General features: G+C 31.5%; 1 long non-coding RNA gene across 6 annotated transcripts in view; it reads right to left on the bottom strand.

Moving 5' to 3' along the window:
• The window catches only part of LOC107441825 (uncharacterized), a 39772-nt gene extending 24325 nt beyond the window's left edge, over nt 1–15447 (bottom strand). The window contains exons 1-3 of one of the 6 annotated variants that reach the window (XR_015433904.1): nt 15210–15447; nt 11620–11722; nt 9544–9642 (exon numbers count right to left, since the gene is read on the bottom strand). This is a non-coding gene — a long non-coding RNA (uncharacterized LOC107441825). The remainder of the gene's footprint in view (nt 1–9543; nt 9643–11619; nt 11723–15209) is intronic. The other 5 variants (XR_015433909.1, XR_015433907.1, XR_015433908.1 and 2 more) reach the window with 5 other exon arrangements.
• Nucleotides 15448–19991: the final 4544 nt, after the last annotated feature.

Below are 19991 nucleotides of genomic sequence, written 5' to 3' on the forward strand. Positions count from 1 at the left end.
CTGTCTCAACATCTCCTCCACCTACAAAAGCATCTCGGACAGATTTCTCAGTGAAGCCTCGGCCTGACTTTACGCAGCGCTCGAAGTCAAAACTCCCTCCTAGCGAAAAACCGGGACTCACCCGGAAAAAGAAAAATCCTAAATTTAATCAGTACTCTAATCAATCTGCTTCTGCTATTGCACAGAAGGCGGATGATATTTTAACGTTACATCCTTCAGAAGATGAATCGCTTTTTGATGAACTTCCGATGGATGACGCACCTCCATCCACATCTACTTCTACATCCAAGAAAAAGAAATAATGACAATTTCCCTTATTTCTTGGAACTGTCGCAGTGCAAGAAATAAAATCTCTGATATCAGAGATATTGTATCTAAATATCAACCTTTATGTCTTGCGCTTCAAGAAACATTTTTGGTTTCATCAGACAATTTTAAACTTCGCAACTATGTCTGCCATCGAAAGGATTGCGTTGATACTAATCGACCTAGCGGTGGTGTTGCAATATTAATCTCTACAAGTTTCCCATCATCTCTCATTTCATTGTCGACTCCATTACAGGCTGTTGCCGTTCAAATTTACGTTAATATCTCCATTACAATCTGCTCTGTTTACTTACCTCCACATGCCGCTATAACTCAAATCGATTTAAACTCATTGATTCATCAACTGCCCACACCTTTTCTACTATTAGGGGATTTTAATGGTCACAGCGAATTATGGGGTAGTTCCGACTCCAATGCACGCGGATGTCAAATAGAAAGACTCATTATTGATCATAACTTATGTTTACTGAATCAAGGAGAGGACACATATTTTCATGCACCCACACAGACTTTCCATTGCATTGATTTAGCTTTATGTTCACCGGCAATTTTACCATTCTCACAACTCTCAGTTGATGATGACCTTCATAACAGCGACCACTTTCCTGTCATCATTTCATATTCATCTACTAGTAATATCACTCCTAGACCCTCTGTCTTCATATATCATCATGCTGATTGGAGTCTCTTTAATCAGCTTGCTGATATCACTGAAGATATGGTTAACTCTAGCAATATAAGTGATGCAGTTGAAAACGTAACTTCGGTCATAATGCATGCTGCCGAAGTTAGCATACCGAAAACATCTACCTCTCTTCCCCGTCACCGCCGACCATGGTGGAATGCCGATTGCTCTGCGGCTCGCAAAGAGAAGCAGAGATTGTGGAACATCTTCCGTCGCTATCCAACAAACACTAATTTTGTGGCTTTTAAACGAGCTAGAGCTTTCTTTCGTAGGACAAGGCGCCAAAGTCAAAGGGAGTCTTGGAAGCGTTACGTTTCATCTATCACATCTACAACGTCTCCCAGACAAGTCTGGTCGAGAGTTAAAAAGGCGAATGGTATGTACCGTGAATTCCATCTTCCGGTATTTGAAAGACACGGTACTATTTACTCCGATCCTGTAGATGTGAGTAACATCCTAGGTGAAGCTTTTGCTGCCGTCTCCAGTCCTGACAGTTACAGCCGAGCGTTTCAAAGCCATAAGCGCGTTGCGGAAAAAAATAAACTAAATTTTGTGACTCGACAGCAACTGCAGTATAATCAACCATTTACTTTTACAGAATTACTACGAGCAATTGCGAAATCTCCCAATACAAGCCCTGGCCCCGATGGAATTACGTATTGCATGCTACGCCACATGAATACTGTCTCCTTGCGCAATATTCTCGATCTTTTCAATCGAATATGGTTAGAACAGATATTTCCAACTAATTGGCGTGAGGCAATTGTCATACCTATCTTGAAGCCAGGTAAGGATGCGACAAATCCGATGAACTATCGCCCGATTGCGCTGACGAGTTGCTTCTGCAAAACTCTCGAGCGCATGGTAAATTCTCGACTTGTCTATTATCTAGAGAGGAAACATCTAATCCCCGACTTTCAAAGTGGATTTCGCAAGGGCAGATCGACTGTAGACAACATTGCTGCTTTGGAATCGCGTATTCGTAATGCTTTTGTTCGACGTAGCCATTTTATCTCTATCTTCTTTGATATTGAGAAGGCGTACGATCGAACATGGCGTTACGGCATTCTAAAGGCTTTGTTTAACATGGGTCTTCGAGGTCATCTCCCTGCATTTATTGAAAACTTTCTGAGACAGAGGTATTTTCGAGTCAGACTGGGTAATACACTCTCTGATGTCTACATTCAATCTGAAGGTGTTCCACAGGGTAGCGTTCTGAGTGTCATACTTTTCATCGTTCATGTATCTCTCATCTTACATATTTTACCACCTACAGTTTTTGGTTCACTATACGTTGACGATCTAAACGTCTCATGCTCAGGATCTGACATGCGAGTGATTGAACGTCAACTTCAACTTGCTGTGAATAAAACCATCAAATGGTGTGATGAGAACGGGCATACAATTTCCCCCTCCAAAAGTTCATGCATGCATTTTTGTCGGTTGCGCAGGCTGCATAATGATCCCTTCATACATATTAATAACATTGCTATACCCGTAGTTGAAGAAGCTAAATTTTTGGGAGTGATTTTCGACAAGAAGTTGACATTTGGCCCTCATATTAGACAGTTGCGAAAACGCTGTGAGAAAACTATGAACATGTTACGCGTCATTTCAAATACGCATTGGGGTGCAGATCGTATTGCCTTACTACGGATATATCAAGCACTTATTCTATCGCGTATTGATTATGCTTGTGCAGTATATGGCAGTGCCTCAGCTTCTCACCTTAAAAGGTTGGATACAGTGCATCATACTGCCTTGCGTATATGTAGCGGCGCATTTCGTACTTCTCCAGTTGAAAGCCTGTATGCTGTGTGTCACCAATTGCCTCTAGATTTGAGACGCATGCAGCTCAGTCTAACATATTATTTTCACGTAGTCTCATCCACATCACACCCTCTTAAACGTGAAACACTTCCAGTAAGTTTAGAGCGGATTTATGATGCTCGACCCTCACATGTTCGCCCTTTTAATGCTCGCATGTGCTCGCTCAACCAATCATTCAATATCTGTGACTCAACAACACAATGTGTCGATCACTCGCTTATTCCACCTTGGAACGTTTCACAATATCATTTTCATTCTCCATTCGATGTACATAGTAAATCTCATGTTGCGCCTATCATTTTTCAGCAACTATACAAAGCTCATCGTCATCAATATTGTCAACATGTTCCGGTTTTCACAGATGGCTCAAAATGTCCTGGCTATGTAGGCTGTGGTATTGTTATTGCTGACGACACCTACAGTTATAAAATACCAACTATGTGTTCCGTATTCACCGCTGAGGCAGTTGCAATTCTGTTGGCATTAAGGCTTATTTCAGCTAGTTTGAATCGAAAATACTGCGTTTACTCAGATAGTATGAGCGTGTTGCGCCAACTCAACCATTTTGACAATGAAACTCATCCCATTTTGTGTTTTATACAGCATTTGCTATTTAATCTTCATAAAAATGGTTTCGATATTTTATTTTGCTGGGTTCCAAGTCACGTTGGAATCCCTGGCAATGATTTAGCCGATACAGCAGCGCGATCTGCTACTACTACTTTAAATTTATCTATACCATTCTCAGATGTAAAAATACATATTAAAAAGTATATAAAATCTTTATGGCAGCAGCAGTGGGATAACCAAGTGAATAATAAGTTGCACGCTCATAAGTCAAATTTGGAACCCTTCCCTGTGCTGCGACTACGTAGTGCAGATGTTAAGCTTACCCGTCTGCGAATCGGACACACCAGACTGACCCATCTACATTTGTTGTTTGGTGAACCACCTCCTCAATGCAACACTTGTGATGTTTTACTTTCGATTCACCATATTTTAATCACATGCCCGTATTTTAACAGACATCGTCTTGCCTTTTTTGGCAGTTCTATTTTATCTATGGGAGATTTGTTAGGTGACTCTCATCATCCGAACATTTTTGCATTTTTACGTGCTATGGGCATTTTAAATTGTATATAAGTTTATTCTGTTCATGAATTTATTCATTTTTAGAAGGATATTCTTACCTTTATACTATTTTACTGTGTTTTAACTTTGACGTGATTTTATTCCAATACTACCGTTGATTGTTTGTATATGATTTTATCAATTTTTAATTATATTTAGGAAAATAAGTATGCACTTCAATTTTGACATGTATAAACATATTGTTTGGCGCAGCATGTCCACATTTGGATTTTGTGCCATTAAACTCTACATTCAATCAATCTATGACCTATAAACAACATTCCCTCTCATTTTCATCTAGCAACATGGATAATATTTCATTGGGAGCGAGCAAATAAAAATAAGCTAGCAATTTGCGTTTAAAAAACAAATGACAAAAGTTCCTTCAATTAAAATTTAAAATATTTAACTTAAATTATGGTTACACATAAATAAAATTTGTCACCCAGTTTTATTCATTTTTTTCTTCATTTATTTAATAAAGTTGAGATATCAAACAAAAACTCAAAGTTTGATGAACCATTGTTTAAATTTTTAAAATAACGGCTACAAGAAAAGTAGTTTACATTTTATGTTTACTCTCAATGAAATAAATTATTGGAAAATAAATTATTGAAATAACTTTTGAGTGATAAATGATTTGTAACTAAAAACCTGAAAATGCTGTATGTTATAGAAATGTCTAAGCTATGAGGCAAAAATAGATGAATTGTCCACCAATCAATTATTGGTGTTTTTAAGGTTGCTAATGGCAAGAATGTATTTCTTCCTTTAGTTCAATGAAGATCTATTGATCATTTAAAAGGTCTATAGCCTGATTTAAATTTTATGAAACTACAGACTTTTAGTTTAGATTAAAGTAATAATTTGATTGCTTCGGGCAATCATTTGATTAATTGAAGCAAGGTTTAAAAACAGGTAAGGTGAGAAAAGTTCAAGTATTGGGTTGTTCAGAAAGTAATTTTTCAATTAGTCACATTAAGAAATTTTACAGCTGAATCATTGGTTAATGAATGAAGTGACTACAAATTAATATTTTACTAGTTAAAGTTGGTTGCTTTGATTTTGTATATAAAAATTATTACAGTTAAAAAAAATCTTGATTTTCAGAATTCATAAATAAATGTAGATTATTAAAATTATGTACCCATATAATTTGAATGTTTCAACTATCTGACAGCTAACTGTACAGCTATCTGCAATAAAGAAATATATCAAACATTTGCTAAAGGGTTCTTTTGAACCATTGACATTGAAATTGTAACCACTACCTATCAGTTTTGTTTCATTGAAACAAAATTATTTTTTCATCATATTACTGCCAGCAAGTATGCATTTTTTTTAAAAAAAAATTATTCTTCTTTACTTATGATTTATGACACTTAGTGTAAACTTCCAACAAAAACAATTCAATTTTAAACACTACTCCAGGTTCTAAAATGTCTATAAATACTTTTTCAATTAAACATTTAAAAGTTGCATTGACTGAATTAGGTAAAAATAAATAAATAAATAAAATGCTTGGTACAAATTGAAACAACGAAATTTTCAGATTTTTCAGCATATCTAATTAATAAGCGCATGCTTTATCATTTTCTCTTAGAAAATGAAAATGAGTAAATATATTTTGAGGGAAGAAGGCTAATGAGATAAAATCAGAAAAGATGGAGAGAAAAAAACCCGCACCTTTAGCAAATGCAAGGATCTTCTAAACTGTCTAAAAAATTTTATAGACTCAATTCAGAAAATAAATAGACTGGCAAAATATAACATAACCAGATTAAAATTGCACATATTGACCTCAGATTAACTTAATTTTATAGCAGTTTTAATTTGTGAAAAGGTAACGTTGAAGTAAAGATAAAAGAAAAGCATTTTTTAAACTACAGAAAATGTTACATAATTTAGTTCTACACTATTTTTTATGTCTTATATTTTACTTTATTCAGTTCTCATATCTACCATGAAAATGGAATTAAATATCACTGCAATTAATTGTGCTCTTTAAAGCTAGAACTTTAATTATCAGTGACTCAAACCACTTATCAATGTTTGTCAGTGATAATCATGAATATTTTTAGTAGCTTTATAATAAATATATATTTTGACAAATCTGATACCTTCTTTAAAATATTGCTCAATGATATACACTAGAAAAAAAGACATAAAAATAGGAGTTTTAAATTTTCATTTTGTATTTAAAATAATTTGAAACGAAGATTCAGTTACCAGAACAATCTACTCAAATGACAAAGTTAGGAAAAGTACAAATAACCAATATTTCTCATTTCTTTGAACTGATAAGGCATAGATATTCTTATTGATATGAGTCTTTAAGTTTCTGACAGCATTTTCATTTGTTACATAATGAATGTTTATTCCTACATATTCTTAGAAATGAATAATATATAACCTCTATTTAATAATGTACAACAACTAATAATTACACCATTTCAATAATGTGAAATGTTTTTTTCTAAAATCAGCAAACAAATTTTAAAATAATTAAAAATTCACAAAATAAAAATAAACACAGCACAAAATTAGCAAAATAAAACACTTAAAATATACTTTTGAGTTTTTCTTCTGTAGATAGAAAATCTATTTGTGAGTTTGCAACTTAGCAAAAGGATACAACGCACAGACTACATTTGACTAAATAGCTTGAAGTAACCTGTTAATTCTTTCAAAGCGAAGGAAAGAATGGCAATAAGAATTAATGTGCTTGCATGGCTCATTTATGTTTTTTTATTGTGGAAAAGTGTATTAGAAGTGTTTTACATATTTTTCTAAATTAAGATTTCTTTTAATTAGAAGGAATAAAAAAAACTTATTATTATCATTTTTATCATTTTAAAATCATTCAGTATCAGTAAAAAAATTACAAAAATTAGTTTATAGTACGAGGTAAGATAGCATTATGGAGAATACATAGTAATTGGTCCATTATATGTAAAAAATAGAGAGGAAACAGTCACATAGTTGATCCACCAAGTATGTGAGGACTGAAATATCATTTAAAGAACAGTTGATTTGTACACATAACAGAGGAGCATAATTAGCACTACACAAAAGGCTTGAAAAAAATTAGCTAAAAAAAGTTTGTTGCAAAAAGTTGCTACAAATTTATTTTGTTTTACTTTTTTGCACTCTTCTTATACATTTATACAACTGCAGTTACGAATGTATGATGTATCATAAAAATAAATTGCATCACACAGTTGAAATAAACTATAATAACAGTTATGATCTAAAATCTGTGATACATTGGACCTTTGAAATAACAAGATTGTGATGATATGAAAAAAGTCATCAAAATCATTACTACAAAAAGCAAATATGACTATATTAGTTTCATGAAAGTAAGAGCTATCAGGTATACACTCAATTTAATTTCAATGCATAAATATATTCCAGACACATTAGTAAATTAACAATACAAATAGTAAATTAATAGAGTTTAAAAATTTAATTTTGTAAGCACTTTGTAGATAAAACACGAAAATATTAACAATCAGTTCACTTAAAATTAAGATACATTACAGCTCAACAGTTTGGGAACAAAATTACAATTTTAAAAGATTAGTAATTTGTATGCAAGAAAATATTTTAAGTGTAAGAATAATTTTTAAACAATTTATTAAGAAAGTTTTGGATTTATTATCAGAGATTGCCAAGTGCGTGGCTTAAAGAAGCCCAAGGCACCATAAACAAAGAAGATTGACAAAATGTGCTTATCTACTACATAAAAAATTATATGTACACAAAAAATCTAAATGGATATTTTTCATGTACTTTTAGATAGGATTTTTGGATTTCTTCTTATAAAAAAAACTTCTTTCATAACTATACTTTCTTTACTTGTGGTTAATATACAGGGAGATTCCAAGTAGTTGCAGCTGTTAAATAAAATTCTGCTTATGGTATTTATGTCTCATTTACTTGTTCTCATCAACGTCACCTTCAAGAGAAATACAATAATTTCTATTTATCCTTTTGAAACATGCAAACCCAAGTTTCTATCTTAAGTTCCCTTAAGAAAACCTTTTAGTGGTTGACTTTTAATTATTCTCTAAAAATAAATAGTTTCATGGAAATATCAATATACTACACACTTGGACATAAGAAAGGGCTTTTTGTTTTTACCAGATGTTTTCATACTCATCATCACTGAATATATATTTATAATAGTTTCTAACAGTTCTTCTTGTCAACTTGTCATCAAACCTACAATTTCAAAATATCTTCAAATAATTTTTTCATCGTCTGAATTAAGAGCAAGAATGCTGAAATGGCTATTGAATCTGACCCTCTAGATTAACATTACTTTTATCAATGATAATTCAAAAATTTTAAGAAATTCGACTTTCAATAATATAAAAGGAAGTATGTCCTGATCTTGACTGATCAACAGTTAGTTAACAATAAATTGCATCATATTTGATGTAAGATAGAACAAAAAGCTGTCCCTATCAGTAGAAACTTGACTTATTATCTATTAGTTATAAGGCAATTACAGTTTCTGGCCTAACATAGCTTATTTTAATTATATTTGAAAGCATTTTAAAGTTTTCAACCCTTCATTTTATGCAGTTGTAAATTTATAACAATCTGTTCATTATATATCCTGTTTGAATCAATCCTCTTGAATTTGAAAATGTTCATCTAGTGTCCTATCTATGACCCTCGGGTCTCAATTAGGAATTTTAAATGTGAGTTTTACCTCACAAAGAATAAGAGCTGTTTCCATAGTTTTCAAGCAAATTGAATTCCACAGAATATGTTTAGCATACTCATGATGTTGTAAATGTGCAATATACTATATATTTGTTATTAAATAATAATAAAGAGTTTCTGCAATTATAGAACTATTTATTTTAAATCCTATAATTAAAATTTCAAATAAGGAATTTTCATGAAAAATTATAAATTTATAAAATGAATGGTTAAAAGTTTTTGCTAAAACTTAAATGCTTTTAAATCTCAACAATAGAGTTAAGGTCATTTCAAAAGTGGTTCATGATAAACATATTTCATAATTAAGCCATAAACATGGATGATGAACCTTTTTCTTACCAATGAAACTATGATTTTGGTTTGTTATTTTTAAGTGTCCAGTATACCACAAATTGTATTTCATTCTGAAACTCATATTTAAACCCTTACTGTGATTTTAAACTATCAAATTATGTTTTATTACTGAATTTTCTGTTTTAGGATTAACTTGTATCAGATATAAGTTGAATAAATGTTTTTGAAAATATTTCAATTTAATATTAAGATTTTTAAATTGCACTGAAGAACACCGTTGTAAGTGAAAAAAATAGTTAATGTTAAAAGTTTTTAATTTTTTATAGCATGGAAAATTAAATGCATCAATACAACAGAAAATATTATTTTAATCTGCCATTATTTTCTTTCAGTTTCTAAAAAAATTTTGTTCAATTTAAGATGCCTTCTTAATGCACCTATTACTTTTCAAATTGTGTTTATATTACATTATAAATAAATATATAATATCACATTAAAAACAAGTATTAAAATATTCAATTTCCTAAGGATTAAATTACCCGATTTTTTGTGTTCAATTCTTCAAATCTGTATTCTTAAGTTCTTCTAATGCTTTACCAAGATCATTCTGTCAGTTTCCTTTCCGAAATATCAAACCACTAAAAAAAGTTACATTTTATGATCATTCATTTCAGCAAAGGGAGATCTTAAAACAAAACTTTCATGTTTTCTAAAATTTACAAAATAGAGAAGATAGCGTTGATAATATTTCATCTGAATTTTGTAACATACAAACAGCTCTTAAAAATATTTTTCTGCCTTTAGAAGATAAATCAGCGAAACTCGCTATTCCTTTAAGGAATATATATCAAGTTTGCACTTCAGGGATCTCAAGCAATATATTTTCAGTTTAAACTTTTCTTTGCAATTCCTAATGATAGTGCTGCATATGTAAAAAAAAACATGAAATCACGCAGTGAAATTGAACCCATAAATTAATTAAATTCTTTTTTTGGTATAAAAAATCAAATTTCATCTAAAAGTTCCTCAAATTTGAGAAGAATTTGTACACAACATAAAAATGTTGTCCTATTGAGATTCTATTTCCTGTAATAACTCAGAGAACTTGTGATTTTTTAAAGCACATTCAGATATAAATATTAAGAATTCTAGTTAAAATAGACAAAAGATCATAAAATAACTGCATGTTAACTTCTGCACACAATGGTGCTCGTTTCTGAATCTACCTTTGCTGTTGTCAGTCTTAGAGATTTTTTTAAAACGCTTTGCAGTAAATGTAAGCAAATAAAGTCATTTATAGTATGTGTGCCACTATAACATCTGAACACCTAGTGGCACGAGTACTGTAGGTTTGCCATTTTTGTTTCATAGATTATAGAATGAGAACAAGTAGTCATCACAAAAGATCATACATAAGTGATCTTGTGATGTTACATTTCAATGACTTAATTTGTAAATTTATCCACAAAATACAACCTAAATAGAGAATTATAATTTTATGAAAAAAAATATACATGGCAGTGAGATATTATTAAATTATAAAAGTTTATTAAAAAAAGGATAATTAAAAAAATAATACTTAAATTTAGTTCAATATCATAGTCTTTCATTTTCAGATATTGGGAAAAGTGGGTAAAGATCGTTTAGCTAAGATTTAAAGGGTGTTGGAGCTGATCTGCTCAACATAGAAACTTTCAGATATCCATTGTTTAGTTTTATACAAGACAACAGTCATGAAAAGTCACACATGTACAACTTTTGTTATAAATGATTTTTTTCTAGAAAAAGTCGAATCACCCAGCCTTACCCCATTAGTGGGGTAAGACCAGGAATAAATGCTAACTCTATGGGAAATTTAGAAATACTTGAATTTCAAGAAAAAAGTAGCAGACATTTCCATTTTATAAGGAAATTTAGGAAAATTATGCAAGCAATTTACATGTAATGCAGTCAGTCAAGACTGTACTCAAGGGAGGGGGACAAAACATCTGGGGGCCTGACCAAAATTCATTACGAAAACTATAGCATTTTTTTAAAAGAAAACTGCAGAGAATTTTTTATATCAAAGTATATACTACAATTCTGCTGTCTTCAAAAACTACACAAAATATGAAAATAAGGTTTTTGTACTTGGAAGAAGCAATAAACTTTGTTCCATGAAACTTTTGTTCAATCTTAAATGCAGTTATTTTCTTCCTTCAGTGTTTGGTAGCTTTAGTGGGCTCAGCGTAGACACACATCAAGGAGAAAGATTGGGTGTTATCCTGTCTAACCCCAAGAGTAGAGGTTATACTGAACAGTGATACTAATGAACCTTATTGTTTGTTATGAATCATTGGTAAACATATATTAAGCTGAACTAAAAATAATTTTATAATTGTAATAAGGTTAGATTTAAAAACAAAAGAACATTAAAGTTGATACGGAAAAACAAGCTTATCTACACAGATGCATTGAATTAATCCCCAACAATATGATAGGTGCATCTTTTTGACTAGTGAAGTGTAATTCAGAGTTCGCCCACTGAAAAATAGAATTAATTTTGACACAATCAAGTTACCTAATTTCCCCCTACTCTCCCTTTATAATATTTAAAATAATAAAAGAATTAATACCTTTGTTAACTGGATTAGAATGAACAATTATGTTGTTTTCTTTTCTTCTTTCATTTAGCTTAAACAAATGTTTCCAAAAATCACACAAAGCTTCAGAATAAGCCTGTAAAAAATTCATACTAACAATTTAATAACAATTTAGTAAAGGAATATACTAGCATAAAGACTATGGAGAATGCACGAAAAGAACACTGTGAATAATTGTTAATCTGGTGAACAGATTTTCACATACTAAGGTGCAATATTAATTGGTTTGAGAATATTGATATAGTATCAAATCAAGCATATTAGCATAAAAAAGTATCATTGCCACAAATACCATAAAACAAAGTTTAAATTGGAACATAAGATTTCGTCTAGATTTGAGATATAGAGGTTTTGAGATATCAGATTTAATCTAGAAGAAACAGTGTTGGGAGTTGTATAAAATGTGTGCATGGATCCACATATTAATGCACTTAGATAAGAAAAAAAAAAAGACTTAATACCCAAATCCTGAAAGCTAGTAGTCTGAGAAAATATCATGCAGTTTTTTAGGTAACTGAATATAAGAAAAACGTTTACAAAAAATAAATAAAAAACTGAATAACTTCAGATTTAATGATTGATTTTTCGCACACAAATAAGGAGATGGCACCGCCTGTAGATTAAAATCTTAATATCAATCAAAATTTTATTACATTATGTGGCACTGAATTTAAATGTGCTATTTAGTTTGAGGCCACTGAAAGGTTTTCTTGGTCATTCACACAAGTTTTGTGCTGGTTAACAAAAAGAAAGAGAGTGGGGGCCATTATGATGTTCTGGTGGCTTTGTGTGTGCATAATATATGAAAAATAAAATCTTTTTAATAATAATGATATGCATTATGAATATCAAAAAAAGAAAAACTAAAATTAAATAAATAAAATTAAAATGCCAAGTATAAGTTTTACAATTAAGTGTATGTTTCATAAGGATCGAAATAGAAAAATAAATTTAAGAAAAACTTAAGAAAAATAGTATATCTAATTGATTAGAAAAGAAAGGTTTCCCCTTACATACGAGAAAATTAAAGTTGTGAAAAATTGCGTCAAATATGTATAATAAAAGAAAGCTACAATATCTTTTTTATTATTTCATAATATTAAAAGGGAAAAAAACTGAAACAAACTCAGTTATATATTAAAAATGAAATGACATTATAGATCACATTAAGAAATAACTAATAAGTACTAAAAAGCTAAAATAAAGTTTTATGAAAAATACTGTTTGACTTTTAAAAAAATTTCTTAGTATTTTTTATAAAAATATACTAATTTAAACACATAAAAAATTTTATTTGAAGTAAGAAAAATATAGGTAAATAGATAAAGTAAAATAAACATTTAATTTAAAAGTTATAAATAAATTTATTAAAAATTGTGAAATAAATATTTGCGTGTGAACAATTTGTTGACATATATTGAACAAATATTGTCTTCCTTTGCATACTATATTAAAAAGAAAATATAAAAAGTATTTAGGGTCTTTTTCTTTTCCTTTGACAATGAGATAGATTTGTTAAAATCAAATATATTTACAAAACATAAAAACTATACAAAATGTTAGAAATGTTTTATATTTAAGAGTTGATTTTAGTAATTTAATTGCTTTTGTTGTTTTACCTATAAAGATGATTTACTTCTAAAATTAACTTTTTATATTTCAAAATAAAAAAACTCCAACCTGCATATGATGTTATCATGATATAAATAGAAAAATCTCAGAACTGAACAACAATAGTTTTGGAGCAGTCTAAGGAGTTCTAATAAACATAGCTGGATTTTAAAAATTTGTTTTCTTTCTCACAACATTTTAATTTCATGAGCATACTTCTTAAACAATGACTGTTTGGAAAATACATGTCAAAAATTTTAAATTATTATATCTGTAAGCCTTTTTTTCTGAAACTTGGAATATTATATTAAGGATTTTATTGTGCTACACCTTAAAATCCTTTGCTTTTAATTTTTATGATCATCAGTAATGGTACAATTTTCATAAAAGATTTTTAGCTTTTTCCTTTCTTTTCTTTTTTGAGAAAAGTATAAGGTAAAGAAAGCTATTTAAACTCTCAGAAATATCTTGTTTACACAATCTGATGTTTTCACTTATGAGAGTTGCTTAAAAAACGTGTTCGCAAAGTTACATCTGGTTATATATGTCTTTTACATATTTTAGGTAAGTAAAATTATTGAAATTTATTTTGAATGTATATGGTGGATTTGCCAAAAATTTTTTAGAAATTAAGTAATTAAATGCCCAAAAATTGCTATGCTATTGCAGTTAAACATATAAAATGATTAGTGGTAGTTTAATTCTCTGTTGAGACCATTTAAGTCTCAGGGTCAAATCTGCCGACCCCATAAAAGTGTGAGACATATCTCCCTAACACACATTTTTTTATAGAAATTTTTAAAAAAAATAAACAATGTTTAATTTTAGTAGCATCATCTAAGAAGTAAGTATTATTGGCATATTATATAAATAAATATAAATTAGTCATATTTCACAAAAATAAAAAACTTCAATTATTTAACTCTGCAAACAAAACTTAAAAAATTGAAAATTTGTCTCTTACAACCAAAATAAAGTTAGCTGAATAAACTTTTATTTGCAAGAATTTTTGATTGAGAACAATTTAATCAATTACATAGCTGTTAGTAGTATACAAGATGTGACAAAACTAATGGTTTCAACTATAAAGGGTAAAAGAATTTACCAAAGCAAAAAACTTTCAGCATACAATGTGGGCTCAATAAACCAAAGGGCAAGAAAAAAGAGGGTCTTTCTTGATAAAAAGGGAAAATATAGTAAACAATTTTGTATTCTCGATTGTCAAGAAATCTTGGTTTTATATTAGTTAGGAATATTTACTGGAAAAAATTTATTTTTTCCAGGTCATTGAAAATAGAAAAGAATAAAATCGAAACAAAGTAAATGAAATGGGTGATACTAAAAATGGCCAAATAGAATTGTTTAGCAATTCGTTCCTACATAATTATATTTGAATTTAAATAATTTACAATTTAATATAATAACAGAAAATGTAATTTTTTTATATTTCTTTTTTTAAATAACTATGTATTCAGGGGTCTGTCCAGGGCGAATTTACTACCGTTTAGCGGTACCTTCGCAAATTCAATTTTAGGTAAAACGGTAGTTTCACAAAATGCTTTTTCTTAAAATTTTATTTTTTTATCCCTTAAGAAACGATTAATCTATATTTTTAGTTTATAAATCTACGTTTTTGTATTGATTTTTTAATATAATTTTTCACAAATTATGTCTAAATTTTCAGAAAATAGGTACCTTACAGAAAAACCTAGACAGACCCCTGGTATTATTAAAGTTTCATACAAAATTATAAAACCTATATAATATCGAATTTAAGAGTTGGTTTGAGTACTATTCATACTTCACAGTTTTTCAATATAAAAATTACTATTCTATTTACGATATCAAAATACGATTTGTAGTAGAAAATACAATAAGCACGGTATACCACTAAAAGATTAAATTAGTTCCATGACTAATTTAAGCATTTAGTGGGTGGAAATAAAACTAACCAACGAGTAACCAAGCATATAGCTTCATCAAGAGCATACTGCTTAATGTTCTTTAAAGGAATTCCCAAGAGACGAAGGATTTCTTAAATGAGGTCCATTCTTCACAGTCTATTAAAAATAGAAAATTTTAATCTCATTTATCGAAGCTCATTGAAAAAAAAAAAAAAAAAATTAAATTTTCTGCCAAATTTGTATTCTGTTTATTTTGATTACGACGTTTCTGACCTGCTATTTCTGTTATATGAGTTCTTTAATCTTACATCATATGATCAGCCTACCCTAAAGCAACTAGCTCACCCGTTGCTTAACCTCAAGGGACATTCTCACTGTTTAAGAAAAATTCGCGAATGGGAGACAGAGATTTGAAGTATAACCTGAAATATGAAATGTTTTAGCGGGAAAAACTAAAACAAGCACTTGAGCATAGTTGTAGTTCATTTACGTCGCACTAAAGCTGCAACATGGGCTTTTGACAACGAAATGGGAAACATCCCTGAGGAAAATCCGAAAACATACTATCACAATTTTGATCCTCTGCAGAGGGGATGGCACCCCTGCTTCGGTAGCTCGATGCACGCGAAGTCGAGCAATTTACTGTAGATCACTTTAACGAGGACCAATAACGCAAATCCTCGGTCCCTACGCAGACTAATCCAAATGGTCAAATTCCCGCACAATGACCGCAGCCAGTGATGCTTGACTTCGGTGTTCTGCTGGGAACATTGTCTTAACGATCAGTCAACAGTGGGACCACTTGGATATAGAGAAGTACTAAAAAAGGCAACGAAAATATGTATCAAAAAATTTTCAGACTTGCCATCACAGTTTGTCACAACGTGCATCTTTCTTTGTTAAAGAACGCATATTGGAATAATAATTTTAAAAAAATGGCAGGTTGGTGTTAGAATTTCAAAGCCGTCTAACTTCCTTTAATATTATGTTATAATTTAGAAACTCGGACCCTAAGTAGGAGACTACGGTCCAAACACGTCTATTTAAGGAAATTTTTATAGGTGAATTAGGGGGATCAGGGGGCTCTCAAAAGTCTATTGCATAGCTGACTGTGAGAGGACTTTTGAAGCGAAATTGTGGCAGGCTTCTCGTGTCCGAGTGGTATGGTGGTCAAGACACCGGACTAGTAACTGACGGCAGGGGCGAGGGGGCACAGGTACGAATCCCAACTTCAGCAACTTTTCAAAAAAATTTCTTTTTTTCTTCCCCTTATTTTGCATTATATTATTTTTTCAATGCGTTTTTCTATATATTAGAGGGTGCTACATGGAGGAATCAATTTTTTAAATAGGGAAAATGGCGAATATAAGGTAAAAACAGGAAAAATCCAGGAAAATTGGTTTATTTCCATTGTTTTAATTTATTTTTACAATATATTCGACAGTTTATCATGCGTAAGGTGTTCTATGAGTGGAAACGCGCATCTTTCTTTGTTAAAGAACGCATATTGGAATAATAATAATAAAAAAAAAAAAAAAAAAAAAAAATGGCAGGGTGGTGTTAGAATTTCAAAGCCGTCTAACTCCCTTTAATATTAAGTTATAATTTTGAAACTCGGACCCTAAGTAGGGGACAACGGTACAAACACGTCTATTTAAGGAAATTTTTATAGGTGAATTAGGGGGATCAGGGGGCCCTCAAAGGTCTATTGCATAGCTGACTGTGAGAGGACTTTTGAAGCGAAATAGTGGCAGGCTTCTCGTGGTCTAGTGGTACGGTGGTCAAGACACCGGACTAGTAACTGACGGCTGGGGGGAGGGGGCGTAGGTTCGAATACCAGCTTCAGTAACTTTTCAAAAAAAATTCTTTTTTTACGCTTATTATGCATTATATTATTTTTTCAATGCGTTTTTCTATATTTTATAACGTCCTACATGTAAGAAATAATTTTTTTAAATTGGAAAAATGGCGAATAATGGATAAAAACTGGAAAAATCCAGGAAAATTGGTTTATTTCCATTGTTTTAATTTATTTTTGCAATATATTCGAAAGTTTATCATGAGTAAGGTGTTCTATGAGTAGAAACGTGCATCTTTCTTTGTTAAAGAACGCATAATGGAATAATAATAAAAAATTACTGAATAAAATAAAATGGCGGGTAGGGGTTCGAATTTCGAAGCCGTCTAATTCCCTTTAATATTAAGTTATAATTTTGTTCCTCGGACCCTAAGTAGGGGTCAATGGTCCAAACATGTTTATTTAAGGAAATTTTTATAGGTGAATTAGGGGGATCCGGGGGCTCTCAAAGGTCTATTGCATAACTAACTGTGAGAGGACTTTTGAAACGAAATAGTGGCAGGCCTCTCGTGGTCTAGTGGTATGGTGGTCAAGACACCGGACTAGTAACTGACGGCTGGGGGGAGGGGGCGTAGGTTCGAATCCCAGTCTCGGCAACTTTAAAAAAAAATGTCTTTTTTTTCTTCCGCTTATTTCGCACTACTTTTATTATTTCAATGCGTTTTTCTATATTTTAGAGGATCCAACAAGTAGGAAATAATTTTTTTAAATTGGGAAAATGGCGAATAATAGGTAAAAACTAGAAAAATACAGGAAAATTGGTTTATTTCCCTTGTTTTAATTTATTTTTATAATATATTCGACAGTTTATCATGCGTAAGGTGTTCTATGAGTGGAAACGTGCATCTTTCTTTGTTAAAGAACGCATATTGGAATAATAATAAAAAAATAAAATAAAATAACAGGGTGGTGTTAGAATTTCAAAGTCGTCTAACTCCCTTTATTAAGTTATAATTTTGAAACTCGGACCCTAAGTAGGGGACTACGGTCCAAACACGTCTATTTAAGGAATTTTTTATAGGTGAATTAGGGGGATCAGGGAGCCCTCAAAGGTCTATTGCATAGCTGACTGTGAGAGGACATTTGAAGCGAAATTGTGGCAGGCTTCTCGTGTTCGAGTGGTATGGTGGTCAAGACACCGTACAAGTAACTGACCACTGGGGCGAGGGGGCGCAGGTTCGAATCCCACTTTCAGCAACTTTTCAAAAAAATTTCTTTTTTTCTTCCTGTTATTTTGCATTATATTATTTTTTCAATGCGTTTTTCTATATTTTAGAGGGTGCTACATGTAGGAATCAATTTTTTTAAATAGGGAAAATGGCGAATAATTAGTAAAAACTGGAAAAATCCAGGAAAATTGGTTTATTTCCATTGTTTTAATTTATTTTTACAATATATTCGACAGTTTATCATGCGTAAGGTGTTCTATGAGGGGAAACGTGCATCTTTCTTTGTTAAAGAACGCATATTGGAATAATAATTAAGAAATAAAATAAAATGGCAGGGTGGTGTTAGAATTTCAAAGCCGTCTAACTCCTGTTAATATTAAGTTATAATTTTGTTCCTCGGACCCTAAGTAGGGGTCAATGGTCCAAACATGTTTATTTAAGGAAATTTTTATAGGTGAATTAGGGGGATCCGGGGGCTCTCAAAGGTCTATTGCATAACTAACTGTGAGAGGACTTTTGAAACGAAATAGTGGCAGGCCTCTCGTGGTCTAGTGGTATGGTGGTCAAGACACCGGACTAGTAACTGACGGCTGGGGGGAGGGGGCGTAGGTTCGAATCCCAGTCTCGGCAACTTTAAAAAAAAATGTCTTTTTTTTCTTCCGCTTATTTCGCACTACTTTTATTATTTCAATGCGTTTTTCTATATTTTAGAGGATCCAACAAGTAGGAAATAATTTTTTTAAATTGGGAAAATGGCGAATAATAGGTAAAAACTAGAAAAATACAGGAAAATTGGTTTATTTCCCTTGTTTTAATTTATTTTTATAATATATTCGACAGTTTATCATGCGTAAGGTGTTCTATGAGTGGAAACGTGCATCTTTCTTTGTTAAAGAACGCATATTGGAATAATAATAAAAAAATAAAATAAAATAACAGGGTGGTGTTAGAATTTCAAAGTCGTCTAACTCCCTTTATTAAGTTATAATTTTGAAACTCGGACCCTAAGTAGGGGACTACGGTCCAAACACGTCTATTTAAGGAATTTTTTATAGGTGAATTAGGGGGATCAGGGAGCCCTCAAAGGTCTATTGCATAGCTGACTGTGAGAGGACATTTGAAGCGAAATTGTGGCAGGCTTCTCGTGTTCGAGTGGTATGGTGGTCAAGACACCGTACAAGTAACTGACCACTGGGGCGAGGGGGCGCAGGTTCGAATCCCACTTTCAGCAACTTTTCAAAAAAATTTCTTTTTTTCTTCCTGTTATTTTGCATTATATTATTTTTTCAATGCGTTTTTCTATATTTTAGAGGGTGCTACATGTAGGAATCAATTTTTTTAAATAGGGAAAATGGCGAATAATTAGTAAAAACTGGAAAAATCCAGGAAAATTGGTTTATTTCCATTGTTTTAATTTATTTTTACAATATATTCGACAGTTTATCATGCGTAAGGTGTTCTATGAGGGGAAACGTGCATCTTTCTTTGTTAAAGAACGCATATTGGAATAATAATTAAGAAATAAAATAAAATGGCAGGGTGGTGTTAGAATTTCAAAGCCGTCTAACTCCTGTTAATATTAAGTTATAATTTTGTTCCTCGGACCCTAAGTAGGGGTCAATGGTCCAAACATGTTTATTTAAGGAAATTTTTATAGGTGAATTAGGGGGATCCGGGGGCTCTCAAAGGTCTATTGCATAACTAACTGTGAGAGGACTTTTGAAACGAAATAGTGGCAGGCCTCTCGTGGTCTAGTGGTATGGTGGTCAAGACACCGGACTAGTAACTGACGGCTGGGGGGAG

This window comes from Parasteatoda tepidariorum, chromosome 5 (genome assembly GCF_982258835.1).
Source record: "Parasteatoda tepidariorum strain Cologne lab strain chromosome 5, Ptep-v5.0, whole genome shotgun sequence".
In the NCBI taxonomy this organism is placed as follows: domain Eukaryota; kingdom Metazoa; phylum Arthropoda; class Arachnida; order Araneae; family Theridiidae; genus Parasteatoda; species Parasteatoda tepidariorum.